Genomic DNA, 18,267 nt, shown 5'->3' with positions numbered 1-18,267 from the left:
ATGAGGCACTCTGTCGGCAAGTGATTATGCTGTTAGTTCAATACTGTTGCAAAGCCATAGCAGCACAGAGTGGACAAGGACAGGCTCCTTACATCACAGCATAACAAATATAATGTTTTTTTTCAAGGTTTACGTATCTGATGGGGCAAGGTATATACAGTTAAATGTGATTGTGAAATGTGAAGGTCTTCTTGAAGAATTAAAGGTTCTGTCTGTTCTACACATCAACCACTAGCATTGTGGCTGAATTACTAAATGGTTTGCGAAAGTTCACACAATAAATTGTGTTATTATTCACATGTACCGCCCTTTCAGATAAGCTGCTAGCTTTTTTGTGTGACTCTTCTGTGATCAGCAGAGCAGCATATGATTGTTTTGGGCTTCTCTGGGCTATGCAGCCTGCGAGTTTGATTGCTTACCCCTGTCTTCTCTGGGCTTCCAGAATGTAGTCCTTCCAGGCAACTCACTTAAAGTTTCTGTTAGTCTGATTGAGGTCCTAGCTGTGCATAGCCTGAGGGTCTATCCTGCTGCAAATGTTTTTGAAGCTAAGACAGGGGTTTCACTGGGATCCAGTCTGGAAGCTTCTTTGAGTAGACAATCTGCCTGAGTCTGGAGGGAGGTATCCAAGTACCAAGGGACACTGAGAATACAGACCTGAAGGACCCTAATGGCTGTTTCTGCTGTTCCTGGTTTACAAACATTAAGGCTGTGCCAGAAGTGTGAATGTTGCTGTGAACCTGACAAACTCAGCGCCCTTTCGTGGGTTAGTGCTACACACATCAATTCCATATGAAAATGAGATGACAGTGATTGGATTTGTGGCTGAAATGACCGATCAGAGTCTAGGATTACACCTAGTACCTTGGCATGAGGGGAGTGACTGAAGTTTGTTTTATTGATCTTGATGGAGAAGTCAGGGGCACAGGCTGGATAAAAAAATTATGAGCTCAGTTTTAGAAAGATTGAGTTTGAGGAGGTGGTGTGACTTCCATGTTGATATGTCAGTTAGTAAGTTAGTAGTGCAAGAGGAGACTGAAGGAGTGAGGTGAGGAGTAGAGAGATAGACTTGTGTGTCGTCAGCATAGAGGTGGTACTGGAAGCCATGAGAGTTTATTAACAGACCAAGGGAAGAGGTGTATGAGGAGAAGAGAAGGGGTCCGAGGACAGAACCTTGAGGTGTCCCTACAGAAAGAGGAAGTGGAGAGGAGGAAACAATGTTAAAGGTCACACTGAAGGAGCACTGTGATAGGTGGGAGGAGAGCCATGAGAGAGCAGAGTCTTGAAGGCCAAGACAGTGGAGTTTTTTGAGGAGGAGGGGATTGTCAACAGTATCAAAGGCTGCAGAGAGGTCGAGTAGTATGAGTTTGAAGTAGTGGACATATAGCATGATCATAGTGGTGACCCCAATCCTAACGCATGGAGGTAGCAGTGTCCAGTAAGATTTGTGTTTAACAGTGTTGTATAGCACATGAAAATATGAGTTCTTTTAGATTGATTTTCAATAAAGTTTTAAACGTTTTTTTTACTATGTGAGCCTCATTTTTCCAGAGTTACTGCTGAAAGAGTCGTGTATATATTCCCATTGCACACGTTCCTGGATTACAGACTTTTCTGTAGTGGGGGCTGTAGCAATTACCAGCTGGACAATTTCACAGATCAGTAGACATATTCGCCAGTACACCATGGATCTTCAATTGCAGTCCAAAACTTTTATTACAGAAAGATCACATCACAAAATAATCAGTGCAACATTTCGGAGCCACACAGGACCCCTTCATCAGGCATGTGATGAAGGGGGCCTACGTGGCTCTGAAACATTGCACTGACTCTTTTGTGATGTGAATGTGATATTTCTGCAATAAAAGCTTTGGACTGCAATTGGAGATCCTTACTGCTGAAAGAGTGCACACTGGAAAAATGAGTAAAGAAAGAGTTGGTCCAGCCAAACGGCAAATGTGGGCCAACTTAGACATGGTGAGTTTCACAGACCTCCAGCCTCAACAGGATTATGTCCGCCGTAAATGCTTCCTTTGTCCGATACCAGCACGATCCAACCCAGTAACTCAGCGTAGGGTGAAAACATAAGACTATTTATTCAAACACATGTACAAACAGATATACACTCAGAGCAATTCCCCCTCCCTTTGCATAATGATTCAGGGTGGGGTAAACTTTACCTCCTTCAGTAACATGACACACAGGTATTCCACTTTCCAATAGTAGACTGTCTTTGGGAGGGGCTGCTAGAGAAATCCCTTCTCACCTCTCACAGCTAATCCACATAGACATATACATTCCATAATACTTTGCTCCCAAGGCAGACACAAACAATAGAATGATGGGATACAGGCACTTAAATGCATAACCATCCCTACCCCACCTCAATTGATGTAGCAGTCTAAAAGGTGAACTCATCCATCTTCATACATGTCTTGAAGAATATTACTCACAAACATTACTGTCCCAAGTAAAAGAGCCCCCTCCTTCTTTCAACCAAAACCACACATATAGAACCCTGGATAACATGGGTAAAGTGAAATGCTGAGTCTGGTGTAGTTGTACAGTGAGTCTGGTTAGGACCGACTCAACTGGGAGTTCTCGGTCACCCTGTGCCTCTATGACTTAAAGCGGAGGTTCACCCAAATAACATTTATATAAGACCAAATTCTTTATACTACCAGCATGTACAGTCGGCACTTTTTTTTTTTTAGGCTGTACATACCTTATAATCTAGATTTGCAATCTGGCTTCCGGGTACTTCTCCCGCGGGAGTAGGTTTTTCCAAGCTGAGCCGCAATGTAATCTGGGCGTTCGCCCAGATGATTGATGTCTATCAGAAAATGTTCCCCCCGGCAGATAAGGCCCCGCCCCCCGTATTGCGTAGGCGCGTCACAGAGTTTCCGAAAGGAGCCGAACATGTAAAGGGGCGAGTCGGCTCTACACGGCGCCTGCGTACCGACTAGGAGCCATGTAGAGCTGACTGCGCAGGCGCCATATAGAGCCGACTCGCAGCTTTACCTGTCTGTTAGGCCACGTACACACGGTCGGTCAAAACCGATGGAAACAGACTGAAGGACCGTTTCATCGGTCCAAACCAACAGTCCAAACCGATGGTGTGTGGGCCCCATGGGTCAGTTATCCTTCGGTCAAAAATTTTAGAACTTGCTTTAAAATTGAACTGATGGACGACTAACCGATAGGTCAAAACCGACGGTTAGTATGCAAAAGCATCAGTTAAAAACCCACGCATGCTTAGAATCAAGTCGACGCATGCTTGGAAGCATTGAACTTCATTTTTCTCAGCACGTCGTTGTGTTTTACGTCACCGCGTTGGACTCGATAATTTTTTTAACTGATGGTGTGTAGGCACATCAGACAGCTTCATCGGTTAACCGATGAGAACGGTCCTTCGGACCGTTCTCATCGGATGGACTGATCATGTGTACGCGGCCTTACAGCGTGATGAATGTGCTTACTCCATTATGAATGGTAGTTTTACCAGAACGAGTGCTCCGGTCGTTTATAACTCGCTTCTGGGCATGCGCGGGTTTAAAACGTTGCTTTAGCCCACACACAATCATTTTTTACAACCCGAAAAACAACCATTTAAAAAGCCGGAAAACGATGTGAAGCCCACACACGTCATTTTTTTTCATGCCAAAATACGACCGTGTGTACGCGGCATAAGAGTTACCTCTTATGGTACATTGCACCATATCCTAGACATTCTCCTTCTGTGCACTCTAGGCTAGTAATAGTATTATTATTATTATTCACTTTGCACCTAATGTGGTTCTAAAGGATGAAGGTTTTTTACCTTAAAGCATTCTATGCATTAAGATAAAAAACCTTCAGAGTGCATTAGCCCCCCTAATACTTACCTGAGCCCCATCGCAGTCCCAGCTGATCTTTGGCTCTCCGGAGACTCTCTCTCCTCAATGGCTAAAACAGCAGCAGGCACCATTGGCTCCCACTGCTGTCAATCACAGCCAGAGAGCCAATGGGGAAATAGAAGGGTGGGGCCAAGCAGAAGCTCTGTGTGTGAATGGACACACCGAGCAGCAGCCCACATCAAGCTGCTTGTTCTGGGGGCACTCGGCAGGAGGGAGGAGCCAGAGCGAGAAAAGAAGAATCGGGGCTGTGCAAAACTACTATATACAGCAGGTAAGTATAGCATGTTTGTTTTGTTTTTTAAAAGCCAAGCACTTAATATCACTTTTAATACTTATATGCACAGTGTATTGCTGATTATTGTGTTAATCCCAGTCTAATGGTACAGAATTCTAATCTAAGTTTTGCTGGCATAGGGATTATACTATCTAGCCTAGCCGACTTTGTCTGAACCTACCTTCTGTGTTCATTTATGTCCAAACCACTCTTAATTCTAACCCATACCAATTGAGTTCATTTACCATTAAACAGTCTCTGGTTTCTATTTTCTGGTGCTAATTCACAGCCGAGTTAAAGGTATCTTGTGTTATTGTAAGTTCTTGCATTCAACCAGGTGTATCAGAGGCGAGTTGTTCTTGGAGTCAAGGTGCAGAATAGAGAACCAAATTACCAAGCGGCTCCTGCAGGGGTAGTGCTACATTAAAGTGTAACTCCACTTTCATGGAAAAAAAATTAAAATAACAAAAAATGTTATAGCATATACAATTGCAACACATATATTGTAATTGAATGTTATTAAAAATTACCTTTCTTTTTCAATCTGCAGCTCTGTAATTTTCTGTAAAATGCAACAATATGGCTACCTGGAGATGTTCTGTACAAAGAAACATAGGCCCGGATTCACAGACAGCACACACATTTATGCCGCCGTAGCGTATCTCCTGTACGCTACGCCGACGCAGCGCAGAAAGGCAAGCATGGAATTCACAGAGCACTTGCTCCCAAAACTGTGCTGGGTTTCCTAGGCGTAAGCCGGCGTAGGTGGAAGTGGGCGTGAGCCATGCAAATGAGGCGTTACCCCATACAAATGATGGGCCGAGCACTGTGGACGCATCCCAGTGCACATGCTCACAAACACGTCGGAACAACTGCCTAAGATACACCGGATCACTGCCTACGGCGTGAACGTAACCTACGCCTAGTCATATTCACGTCCAACGTAAAATACGTAAAATACGCCGGCTTGTATTTCTTGGTGCAGCCCTTTGCATGTCTGCTGCCGGGTTACACCTCCTTTATGGGGCTTAACTTTACGCCGGACGGACAACTTACATGCACCACTCGTAGCCTGCGTCGGCCGCACATACGTTCGTGAATCGGCGTATCTCCCTCATTTGCATATTTTAATAGAAAATCAATGGGAGCGCCACACACGTCTAGCGTGAATATGCGCCCACTCTACGCCGGTGTAGGCAAGTTACGTTGGTGGAATGAAGCCTGTTTTTAGGCGTATCTTAGTTTGTGGGTACGGCGCAAAGATACGACAACGCATATTTGAACTTACGCGCGTATCTGGAGATACGTCGGTGCAAGTGCTTTGCGAATCCGGGCCATAATTTCATAAGATTCAGAACAGATTTTTGGAATCCCCTGCAAAAGAAAATGTTGGTGAGATAATCCCAATAGAAAATCACATCTAAAGAGATGCAGATCCTGTAATTTTCCTCATTAGAGGTTTGCAGGTTCTGCAGCTGGTTAATAATTAATAAGCCATTCCCATTAGACTCACTTGTGCACACGGACACAGACAAACACACAGGGATTTCTTCAGAATAACAAAAGGTAGGAATCTGCAACATAGTTTGTTAATATCCTTGCAATGTACATAGATCACCCAGAGGGGGATGTTTTTTCTCAACAAAAGTGGAGTTACTCTTTAAAGGAGTTCTCTAAGCTAAATCTTTTAACCCCCGCTGTGCCCGGGCTGTAAAACTATACAAAATAAACTTTCACTTACCTGCCTACGATCCCCCGTTGTTCCGTTATCGCCGCCCGTGCTCCGGTTCCTGTCAGCTTCCTCTTCCTGCGGGTCGGTGACTCACCGTGCGCTCAGCCTATCAGCGGCCGCCGCGGGACATTGCTGCCCGGCACAGCGGGGGTTAAAAGTTTTAGCTTAGAGAACTCCTTTAAGTTTGAGAACACTAGGAGTGCTGGGCTATACATTTCCAGTATCTGTACTGGAGATTGGCTTTACATTTTCACCTTTGCTAATGTATTTGTGTGGGTCAGAGTGATTTGACCAGTGTCACATACAAATGGACCAGGCTTTTAGCATGGTCAGATTTATTTTTTCAGGTTAAACCGAGGGATGGGACAAAATTTGGAAAAGGAGACAGAGTGGGTAATAGAGATAGTTGTGTGCTAATCCTGTGTCCAAAACTTCAGTTCCCTAATTAGGTGTTTATTTTATTTTTTTTGTTTGTTTCGTTTTTGCTTCATTTCAATTACTTTGTAAAAGAGAAAACATGATTATTCTTAAAAGCCCCCATTTTTCCTTTCATTTCATGCTGCTATTAAAAAAACATCTATCATGTTATATGCTAACATTCCATGCTAAAATACCCAGATGGCACAATGTAAAAAAAAAAAAATTATAATTATTTGTCTTTTTTTTTTTGTAGTGCCTCGCAGACAAATTCAAAACCGATCTATCAATTCTGACCTCTCCACAATAAAATATTAAATTAAATAAAAATAAAAAACAATACAATCCTAATGTTGGTATGCAAGAAAAAAATATGTTTTTCTTCATAATGTAACGGTTTTTGATAACAAAAAAAAAAAAACTTCCCATGAAAATGTCTGCCACGCTCAGTGAAGTGCTTTGTTTCTACAATGTTTTTGACAAAAGTCCAATCCAATTAGTGTGAAAGAAAGTAAGGAAGTGAAAAAGTAGCACTTCCTCTACAGATAAAAGCTTTTAGCTGCACCTCACAAATAGGACACCTTCTGTGAACAGGATTTCCCATATTTCGACAAGGTATGTTTCTGACACTTATTTGAGCCAGGGAAGTCACTCAGATGAGTGATGAAACTCCTTAAACACTTTACTACATAAGTCAGTTTAAGGTGACTTTCTACTACTAGGTATCCCATGACCTGGATAAATGAGAACATTTACAGAGATAGATGTCATGCAGTGTTTCAAATACAAATACAAAGCATACTCCTTCAGTGCCAATATATATATTTTTTTTAATTAAAATGACACTAAATAATAAGTATTGGTGCCAAGAATAATTATTGACTGTGCTTTTTGTGTATTTTTGGGGGGAAAGGTATCTCCTGCCCTTATTTCACAGCAATTATTTACACCACACAGGCTTAGGCTGGCCATAGAGGGATATTTTCTTTTTTTTTTTTGATCAGTCAGAGGGCTGATCAGAAAAAAATATAAAAAATATTCCCCATCCACGCATTCGAGGTGGATGAAGGAATTCTCCCTGCTGCACTATTGTATTCTGACAGTGGGGACTCCTCCTCGGCTGTCAGAATACACTGATCAGTATGCTGACCAAATTAAAGTTTTCAAGCATTTCCCTTTGGAATCAAGCTGATTGTCAGAGCAATCAATTATATAAGCATGGTTCAAAGGCTGCATTCAGTTTTTAGTTTTTACATGTTTTTTTTTGTTCAGTGCCCCATTTCAAGACTTGCAGCTTGGGGACTCTAAACAAGTGTTAACAAAAATGGCAAGCACCCCTTCTGAATACAGTCCTAAAGGTATGTTTAACACTTAAACTTATAAAAAAATATGGAACATATGTGTTCCTTTCCACCTATATAACAGGATACTAACGATAATGGGTTTGGTAGGTTTGGTGGTTCTGTATACTAAAATGTAAATAAAGGTAATTAATAGTGTAACAAATAAGTTCCTTTAGTAAGGTAAATAGCCAGCAAATGAAGCTCTTGGTTTCTTTTCACATGTTTTTATCTAACTCCCTGCACACCCTGTGGAAAACAGCATATTCTTCACAGGCCTTAACCTCCCTGGCGGTATGATTATTTCAGAAAAAAAGGTGCTGATAGCGGTACCATTATTTGCAAGGAAATTTGGCGTTTTATACTGTAGGCCTGTAATTCTTAGGAATAACTCACTTAAATCTGTCCAAACAAGAGTCTAGTAGGCATACCGGGTATGACATTTTTTTAAAAACAAAATTATAAATTGTAATATAATAAATAATTATAACAAATAATAATATAATTATAATAAAAATTGTTCAATAATGTAATCAACTCAAAATCACTGAAATTTGCTCAGTTGCAGAATTGTCGCTGTCATTACTCATTTTTTTATGACGAATTTCCCCACAAATCGCTATCGCACAGTTCTGCAAGTGATTATAATTTATTATCGCTGTTTTCTAGTTGTGAATTCAGCGAGGCGAGCCCGAGTCTGACTCGGGGTTACCGATCGCAGCACAGAAATGTAACCCCGAGTCAGATATGGGAATACCGCCAGGGGGGTTAATACCACCAGCTGCAATATACACCCAGTGTTGAGTGATTTGAGTGGCCCAGTATCAAAGTAGAAGTAGTGGCAAAACTTTTTTTTTTTGGATAGATCAATCTGTGTCCCATTGGGGAGATTTCCCTTCACTTCTTGTCCCAAAGCCAAAACAGAAAGTGAGAGGAAATCTTTCCAAAGTAAGGTAATCCCACTGTGTCACTAAAACTAGTGTCCCAATAGAAAGTTTTTCTCCTTATGCCGCGTACACACCATCACTTTATGTGATGAAAAAAAACGTCATTTTCTGTGAAGTAAAAAACGACGTTTTTGAAACATCGATTTTCAAAAACGATGTTGCCTACACACCATCATTTTTTCACAATGCTCTAGCAAAGCGAGGTTACGTTCACCACGTTTTTCCATTGAAGCTCGCTTCATAACTAGCTTCTGGGCATGCGCGGGTGTTAAAACGTCGTTTTAAACGTCGTTTTTTGCTACACACGGTCAATTTCTGCGAAGTAAAAAGCAACGTTTTGAAAAACGACACATAAAATTGAAGCATGCTTCAAATTTTTTTTGTCGTTTTTCACAAGACATAAAACAACGTTTTCCCACACACACGGTCATTTAAAGTGACGTTTTTAAAAACTTCGTTTTTTTTCATCACATAAAGTGATGGTGTGTACGCGGCATTACTGTTCTAGTGTCAACCGAAAATGTGTGATTTTCTTTTACTTTAACTTTTGATGATAACAGAATATAGGACAAATGGAGAGGGTAGGTTTTCTTAAGTTTTTTCATCCTAATGCATTCTTTGACACACAGCACCAACAATCACTGCACTGCACATCACCGCAGGTGTGCACTGCCATGTTTTCCTGCTGGACATCATATGATGAACAGTCAGGATTACAGAACCACTGCCCGACTGTCATTCTGCTATTGGCCGGGCAGGAAGTGGTTAACCAATTAAATCAAGCAGATGCTAATGATCATCAATTTCATAAGTAGGTTGAAACACAGTCATTACTGAAACAGAACAAGCTGTGTAGGAGGTTTAAAACAGGGTGGTGAACAGCCAAACTCTGCTACTAAAGTAAGTTTGTGGAAGACAGTTTTATGTCACTGGTCATACACTATGGTAAGACTAAGCAGGGCAACAAGACCCAAGGTAATTATACTGCAATCTCAGGCAAAGATTTCAAAGCAGATTGGGGTTTCAAGATGTGCTGTTCAAGCTCTTTTGAAGAATCACAAAGAAACAGGGAACATTGAGGACTGTGGACAGAGTGGATGGCCAAGGAAACAATGCAGCAAATGAAAGACACCTCATGCTTTCTTCCCTTCAACACTGGAAGATGTCCAGCAGTGCCATCAGCACAGAACTGACAAAAAACAGTTAGATCCAGGTACACCTATCTACTGTCTGAAGAAGTCAGGAAGTGATCCTCATGGAAGAATTGCAGCCAAAAAGCCATACCTCCCATGTGAAAACAAGGCTAAACTACTCAACTATACACAAAAACGAAGGAACCGGGTTATAGAAAAATGGCAGCAGGTGCTCTGGACTGATAAGACGAAATTTGAAATATATGGATGTAGCAGGAGGCAGTTTGTTTCCCATAGGGCTGGAGAGCGTTACAATAATGCAGGCAGTGAAGCAGGATGGTTTGGAGATTTGGTAAGGATCGATAGTGTCCTACATGCTGAGAAATACAGGTAGATACTTATCCATCCTGTGTTTGAACCATACCACCAGGAGGCATGCGATTGGCCCCAAATTTACTTTAAGAAATAGGAGTTATGGAAATAATAGTTTGGCCCCCACAGAGCCCTGGACCCAACATTATCAAGTCTGTCTGGGATTACATGAAGAGATAGAAGGATTTAAGCCAGTCTACATCTGCAGAGGATCTGTTGTTAGTTGTCCAGGATGTTTGGAACAACCTACCTGGCAAATTCCTTCAAAGACTGTATGCAAGTGTACCTAGAAGAATTTATGCTGTTTTGAAGGCAAAGGGTGGTCACACCAAATATATTAATTTGCTTTGTTTTTTTCTTCTGTTAATTTACTTTAATCAATTTTGTTAATTGTTAAAAATAAACAATTTAGGCCATGTACACACGTTCGTTCCAAACCGATGAGAATGGTCCGACGGGCCATTTCCATCGGTTCACCGATGAAGTGGCCTGATGGTCTGATGTGCGTACACACCATAGTTCCAAAAACCGATCGGGTCAGAACGCGGTGACGTCAAACACACAGCGTGCTGAATAAAATGAAGTTCAATGCTTCCAAGCATGCGTCGACTTGATTCTGAGCAAGCGTGGGTTTTGAACCGATGCTTTCTGTACTAACCATCGGTTTGGACTGATCAGGCAGCGGTCCATCAGTTCGATTTTAAAGCATGTTTTAAAATTTTGGACCGAAGGACAACGGACCGATGGGCCGTACACACGGTCGGATTTGACAGATGAAGCTGGACTTAAGGCTGTTTTCATCGGTTTGGACCAACCGTGTGTACGCGGCCTTACACTTCTATTTCTGAAAGCATTCTTAATTGACAGTTTTTTTCACATTTGCCTAAAATTTTTGCACAGTACTGTGTATATATACTGTATATATTTAAAAAATCAAATGAGACATTAAAGGGGTTGTAAAGGAAAAAAATGTTTTCCCTAAATAGCTTCCTTTACATTAGTGCAGTCCTTCTTCACTTACCTCATCCTTCCATTTTGCTTTTAAAATGTCCTTATTTCTTCTGAGAAATCCTCACTTCTTGTTCTTCTGTCTGTAACTACACACAGTAATGCAAGGCTTTCTTCCTGGTGTGGAGAAAGCCCCTTGAGGGGGGAGGGGGCGAGCAGGAGTGTCAGGACGCCCACTAACACACAGCTCCTTTCTCTATCTACAAAGTAGAGTGTCCTGACTTGCCTGCTCTCGCCCTCCTCCCTCAGGAGGTTTTCTCCACACCAGGAAAAAAAGCCTCGCATTACGGTGTGTAGTTACAGACAGAACAGGAAGTGAAGATTTCTCAGAAGAAATAAGGACATTTAAAAGCAAAATGGAAGGATGAGGTAAGTGAAGGAGGATTGCACTAAGGTAAAGGAAGCTATTTAGGGAAAACATTTTTTTCCTTTACAACCCCTTTAAAAAAAACAAAATAAAATGAAGCCCAAAGCATTGAAGTTTCCCTGTAAGGTATGCATCTACTATTATCAAAGGCCATTTGCAACTTTGACCTATTTGAAAGTCAGAATGCAGAATATTTGCAATAGGGCCAGAAATGCATTATCCTAAAATGTTAAATACTTTTAACCATTAATTAGGTCATCAAAATATGAAGTTTGCCGAAGCAATATCAGAGTGGTGTGAAGTTAGTGTTTCTGCAGAGAAAACATCCTTGTTCAAGCATACTGAGTAGCGGTTTTGCATCAACCTGTCCATCCCTTTAGAATGTTGATCAGCCAATTAGAATGCTTGACCAATTCCCTTGCTTTTATAATGTTTGATTAATAACCTGAAATCTAGGCTTAGCATTTGGAGCCTTTTTTATTTAATAGAATGAAACTGTGTACTCCTCACTCCCCAAGAAGTCAAAAAGACCAAAGAAAAAAGCAGACAGAAGGAAAGCCTTTGTACTGAACCGTGAAAAAGGCCTTTTTTTTATGCAGGAGGTATTCATCATTAGCGGGAAGTGTTGATGCAGGGTTACTGATCTCTTTATGGGAGAACTAGACCTTGTTTATGTGTCCCATGATATGCTGGTGGAAATATTACAGATTTCACTGGTGGCTTAACACTTTACTTGGCTGCAATGTGTATGAAACAAACTGTCAGTGAAATCTTACTGTCTAAATCTGGTCTCTGCCTTCTGTGCATGGTTTAGCTTCTATTTACATTCTCAAACAAGATTAATACAGCAGAAAGATATATTCATTACATTTATAGTTTAAATTTTTCCCATTAAAGCAGGTTTCTAACTAAACAGCTAAATAAAGATTTGCAATACATTTATGTGAATTTTCCAAAGGAGGTGTAATTCTTTTAAGGCACTCTTGTGATCCAGGTACTCCTAGCAGACATAAAAGCCCGGGCCTGGACTTCCCTGTAGCGTACACTTCAGCTAAGCAACACAGCCTTCTATTGGACGGCAACCAGCTTGGGATAGGGCAATGAGGGAGCAGCTGTACAATGATGATATCCTCCGTGTACTTATCACTTCTGTAAGCTTGCTCACCAATCAAGTGTGCAGGAGGCTGACACCCACTGTGTTTCCATCTTTGTTGGGCACCAAGCAAGGGTCACATGAGATGCCTACCCTGAGGTGGGTTATTTTGGGCTATGCTAGGTACAGGGCTGGTGCAAGGATTTTTGACACCCTAGGCGAAACCTAATTTTGCCGCCCCCCTGACCCCACCCCCTTTGTCCTGCCCATGTATACCCCACCTTTCTAACGAAGCGCCCATCAAATGCAGTGTCACCAGCGCCCATCAAATGCAGCTTTACCAGCGCCCATCAAATACAGTGTCACCAGCGCCCATCAAATACAGTATCACCAGCGCCCATCAAATGCCATGTCAGCAGCGCCAATCAAATTCAGTGTCGCCAGCGCCCATCAAATCCAATGTCACCAGCACCCATCAAATCCAGTGTCACCAGCGCCCATCAAATCCAGTGTCACTAGCGCCCATCAAATCCAGTGTCACCAGCGCCCATCAAATGCAGTGTCACCAGCGCCCATCAAATGCAGTGTCACCAGCGCCCATCAAATGCAGTGTCACCAGCGCCCATCAAATCCAGTGTCCCCAGCGCCCATCAAATGCAGTGTCACCAGCGCCCATCAAATGCAGTGTCACCAGCGCCCATCAAATGCAGTGTCACCAGCGCCCATCAAATGCAGTGTCACCAGTGCCAATCAATGCAGTGGGGGGGGGGGGGGGCATTTGGCAGATATTTTAATACACATACACATTTTAAAATTTCATGTCAATGATCATTAGAGGGGTTCAGGGATCAGGATACTCCAAAACGACACTAGCAATCAACAGGAGGACAATCTTCAACCTAAATCCTCATAAATGCAGTTACACAAGAAGTTGTCATCACATATACAATGCCTGTCCCTCGCTTTCATGATCAACTCTGCTGTACTGTGTACCTGTCTGCTTCCTCTGTGTTGGTGCCTCTTCCAGGCTCCACCTGTCCCCAAGCCCGGGAGCTGCTGCCAGCTGCTAGTGCCATGCTATATCCCATGATGCTGATGCATCATCCATGTCTGCTCCAGACACGGCCAGGAGAGCGTGGGGGTGGGCGCTGTGCTGCTGGAAAATGTAGAGAGGAGTGAGAGCGGCCTGTGGACACAGAGCAGAGAGGGGGGGGCGGGTGCCTGGTTCTGAACGAAGAGTGTAGAGGGGGATTGCTGGACATGTGACACAGTGTCAGAGGCTCAGAGCGGAGAGCTCAATCCACGCGGGGGGATGGTGTCGGCGCTGCCGCTGCTGCTTTACATGTCAGGATGGCTGCCTGATGGATAGTGCAAGCTCTGCGGAGGACAGTTTGGGACTATAATAACCAGCGGCCGGGCGCCCTTTGCGGCAGTGCGCTCTAGGCAGTCACCTATTCCGCCTAGTGGTAGCGCCGGCACTGGCTAGACACTTAGTACAGTATCACTGCCATACACATGGTACCTTTCCTTGAGTCACGCTCATGGCCCAGTAGATGAAAAACATGAACAAATTCTCCGTCTGACTCCGGCTGTTCCTTGTTCTTTATTTTCTTTTTTTCCCCGTGGGGGAAAGACCCCTGTTAATTTTATAATACATGGAACCAGTGGTCCAGATCCAGCAAAGTTCACCAACCAGAAAACTTGGGAACAAAATTAACTGATAGCTTCCTGACTGGAGCGGTGTAAATGGGCAGCCTTACCTTCTATCTGCCTACACGTCTGACAGAACTGCAATGCGATAGATGCCTGACTAGTTCAGAGAATTTCTGCAAAAAACACTACAGAAGGATAATATTTCAGCTTAAAATGCTTGAACCCCCACTTGTTCTATGATTTTCCTGTGACTATAGCACTTTTGCCTACCTCCTGATTTGAGAAGTGAGCTCTCTAGACCCAGCAGCTCTTCTTCTGTAAGAATTCAGATGACTGAGTGTGCAGTTTCCAGCCTAGCAACAAAATGCATAGTTCAGTCAGTTGCTATATGAACAAGCCAGTGCCATTGATTACCAGACACTTATAAATTAGCAATTAATTAGCTTGTAAAGATCATCAATAATGAGCTAATTTCCCATTAGGGGGATCCCTTCATCTCCTGTACTGTAGACTCAACAGGATGTGAGAGTTATGCCGCGTACACACGATCGGAAATTCCAACAAGAAAAGTCTGATGTGAGCTTTTGGTCGGTAATTCTGACCGTGTGTATGCTCCATCAGACTTTTGCTGTCGCAATTTCCGCCAAGAAAAGATTGAGAGCAGGTTCTCTATTTTTCCGACGGAAAATCCAGAAATCTGCTCGTCTGTATGCAATTCCGATGCGCAAAAAAAAAATGCATGCTCAGGATCAAGCAGAAGAGCCAAACTGCCTATTGAACTTCAGTGATCTCGGCTCGTCGTACGTCTTGTATGGCATCGCTTTTCTGACGGTCGTAATTTCCGCCAAGATTTATGTGGCGGTGTGTATGCAACACAAGTTTGAGCCAACATTCCGTCAGAAAAAGTTTTTCTTGTCAGAATTTCCGATTCTGTGTACGCGGCATAAGTCTTTCTAAAGTGAGGAAAATGCCCACTTAGACCTGGTTCACACATATGCAGGTTGCAGTTTGCATATTCCAGGTGCATTTTGCATTTTTTTAATACACATTTTTGATCCATTGGAATCTATGGAACCAAAAACCAGAAAAAAGTCCCTGCCCCTTTCCATAAAATGCACAAATATGAACATGACTCATAGGAAACAATGTTAAATGGACTGTAGTGTGCTTCTACAAAACTGAAAATGCACTAAAAAATGCATAGGTGTAAACCAGGCCTTAGGCAGTTGGCACCAGACCAAGAGGTTTCCCCACTATTCTGGTTCTGGTCACAAGTCAAAATGTTGGATTTTCTATAATTTTTGACTGCCAGTGACATTGATAATCAAGACAATTTAAGAGACAATTTAAGAGATTAAATATCCCTAAATGGGACACAGACAACAATAAAATCCTGACAACCCCTCACCCATCTATTGGAAATTTTAAAAAATAAGCTTTAGGTTATTTTTAATGGATAATGTTTGTGATATTTTCAGATGCAGGTACACATCAAGGGCTAGATTCAGGTAGAATTAGGCGGGCGTAGCGTATCTCAGATACACTACGCCGCCGTAAGTTTGAGCAGCAAGTCCTGTATTCACAAAGAACTTGCGCTGAAACTTACGGCGGCGCAGTGTAACTGGGCCGACCTAAGCCCGCCTAATTCAAAATAGGCTAGTTGGGGGCGTGTTCTATGTAAAATCTGATGACCTCACGTATTTGACGTTTTTAATGAACGGCGCATGCGCCGCTCGTGGACGTATCCCAGTGCGCATGCTCCAAATGATGTCGGCAAATCCTCATGCTTTCGACGTGAACGTAAATTACGGCCAGCCCCATTCACAGACAAGTTACGCAAACAACGTAAAATTTTCAAATTTTGACGCGGGAACGACGGCCATACTTAACATTGGCTGCGCCATGTTTTTGGTGGTTTATCTTTATGCCTGAAAACCCCTTACGTAAATGGCATATCTTTACTGCGACGGCCGGGCGTACGTTCGTGAATCGGCGTATTTAGCTGATTTACATATTCTAGGCGTAAATCAGCGTACACGCCCCTAGCGGCCAGCATAAATATGCAGTTACGATACGACAGCGTAGGAGCTTTACGCCAGTCGTATCTTAGCAACATTTAAGCGTATGTCAGTTTGAGCATACGCTTAAAGTTGCGACGGCGGGGATTCGGACTTACGACGGCGTATCTACTGATACGCCCGTCGTAAGTCTATGTGAATCTAGCCCCAAGTCTACATTAAATTTACAAGGCACCTAAAGCTTTAAGCCCATGTTGAGAAGTTAGGAGCTATCCACAAAAGGGTAACATGCATTTGAAGTACTGTTTTCAACTTTACAGTACAATGGGAATGGAAACAGCCTTTCCACTACTGCATGCTACTAAATTTTAAAAGATCACAAACTAAGGCATGGACGTGCTAATGCATCGCTCACTGCAATTCTCAGTACACATCATTTTTAGGTAACCAGAAAGGAAGCATCCAGCATCCTGGAATGTACAACACTATTAAAGCCTAGCCCCATCCAAGCCTTTTTTTTTTTTTTGAATAGTTTGGTTAGTTTCCTCTCCCTTCCCCTCCCCCTCTCACTGAGACAGGATATAAGGGTTAATATTTCTTTTTTTTTTTTACTTAAGAGTTTTTTTTTAATTATAAAAGAACAATACAAAATGCACAAAATAAGCATACTGTAGACATGACAGGTAGGTTGAGGGATATCGTAAAGTACAGACATCTGAGAAATACATCCGATAAAATAACAGATAAAACACTCATGAGTTAGTAACCAAAGTCCACAGCAACCATAGTCATGGCATCGGTCAGTGCAATTATCAGTGCAAGAAGCAGAATATACAAAATTAACATTAAAAAAGAAAAGAAAAAATGAAAAAGAATGAAACTTGACAAAAATGACAGTCAAATGTCACAGCTAACAGTGGACGTAGCTAAATGAAAAAAATAAAAGAACACTATATACCGAGAAATCAGATTAACTGGCATCCGAGATTCGGTACAAAAACCAGGGGTTCCATTTAGCTTTGTGAAGAGGCATGGTGTCCCTAAGCGTGTGATGGATCTTCTCTGTAAGCATAATCTGGTCAATCCTAGATATAACCTGTGCCAAAGGGACCGAGGAAGACTTCCAATGGAGCGCAATCGTCCACTGTACTGCCACGCATATAGTATGAAAGAAGCGCAACATGGGTTTAGGGGTATCTGGGATTCTCTCAAACGGCAAACAATGAGTGTGTGTCAGAGCCATGCTACTCCCAGCCAGTTTATCTAGCAAATCCAAAACCGCCCTCCAGGTGGGACGTAACCTCTCACATTCCCAAAATAGATGTAGAAAGGTCCCTTGTAGGGGACAGCCACGAAAAACATAATGGGGAGCATTGAGGGAAAATCCTGCTCAAACGAAGAGGGGTGAGGTACCACCGGGTAAACAGCTTAATGGCCGTCTCTCTAACCGATAAGGAGACAGAACACTTCCTCATGTTTTGCCAGCAGGCATCCCAATTTTCATGTTCATAGTCCAGGTTCAACTCTTGATTCCATTGGGTCATATGTTTCAAAACAGAGTCACCCCCGCTTCTCCCCAGTGAGCCGTAGAGTATAGAAATAAGACCCCTCTGCCTTGGGGAGGTGGCACACAAGGTTTCAAATGCCGTATTGGTGTCAGAGGGTGTACTCGCATAGTGTGTCTGAAAGAAATGACGGACCTGCAAATATCTATAGTACTCCCGTAAAGGAATGTCCTTCGTAACACGAAGCTGAGAGAAGGGAATGAAACTACCATCATGCTGCAGGTCAGCCAAAGCAGTCAGCCCACCATTTGTCCACCACTCGTAGCAAGCAGGCGTGTGAAAGGCCGTAGGAAACCTAGGGTCTCCTAAAAAGGATGCCCCGGGGGGAATCTAGAGGTAAGGGCCAAGCGGGGGCTAAACTTCTCCCACATCCCCAATTCCTGGGCTACTACTTGATTTTTCTCTTTTATTAAAGATGCACAGTGCTTTGAGGACCACAAGAGACCCGGCAGGTG

This window comes from Rana temporaria, chromosome 4 (genome assembly GCF_905171775.1).
Source record: "Rana temporaria chromosome 4, aRanTem1.1, whole genome shotgun sequence".
NCBI classification, from domain to species: Eukaryota; Metazoa; Chordata; class Amphibia; order Anura; family Ranidae; genus Rana; species Rana temporaria.
The sequence above is the reverse complement of the archived record's forward strand: the minus strand, read 5'-3'. Positions refer to the sequence as shown.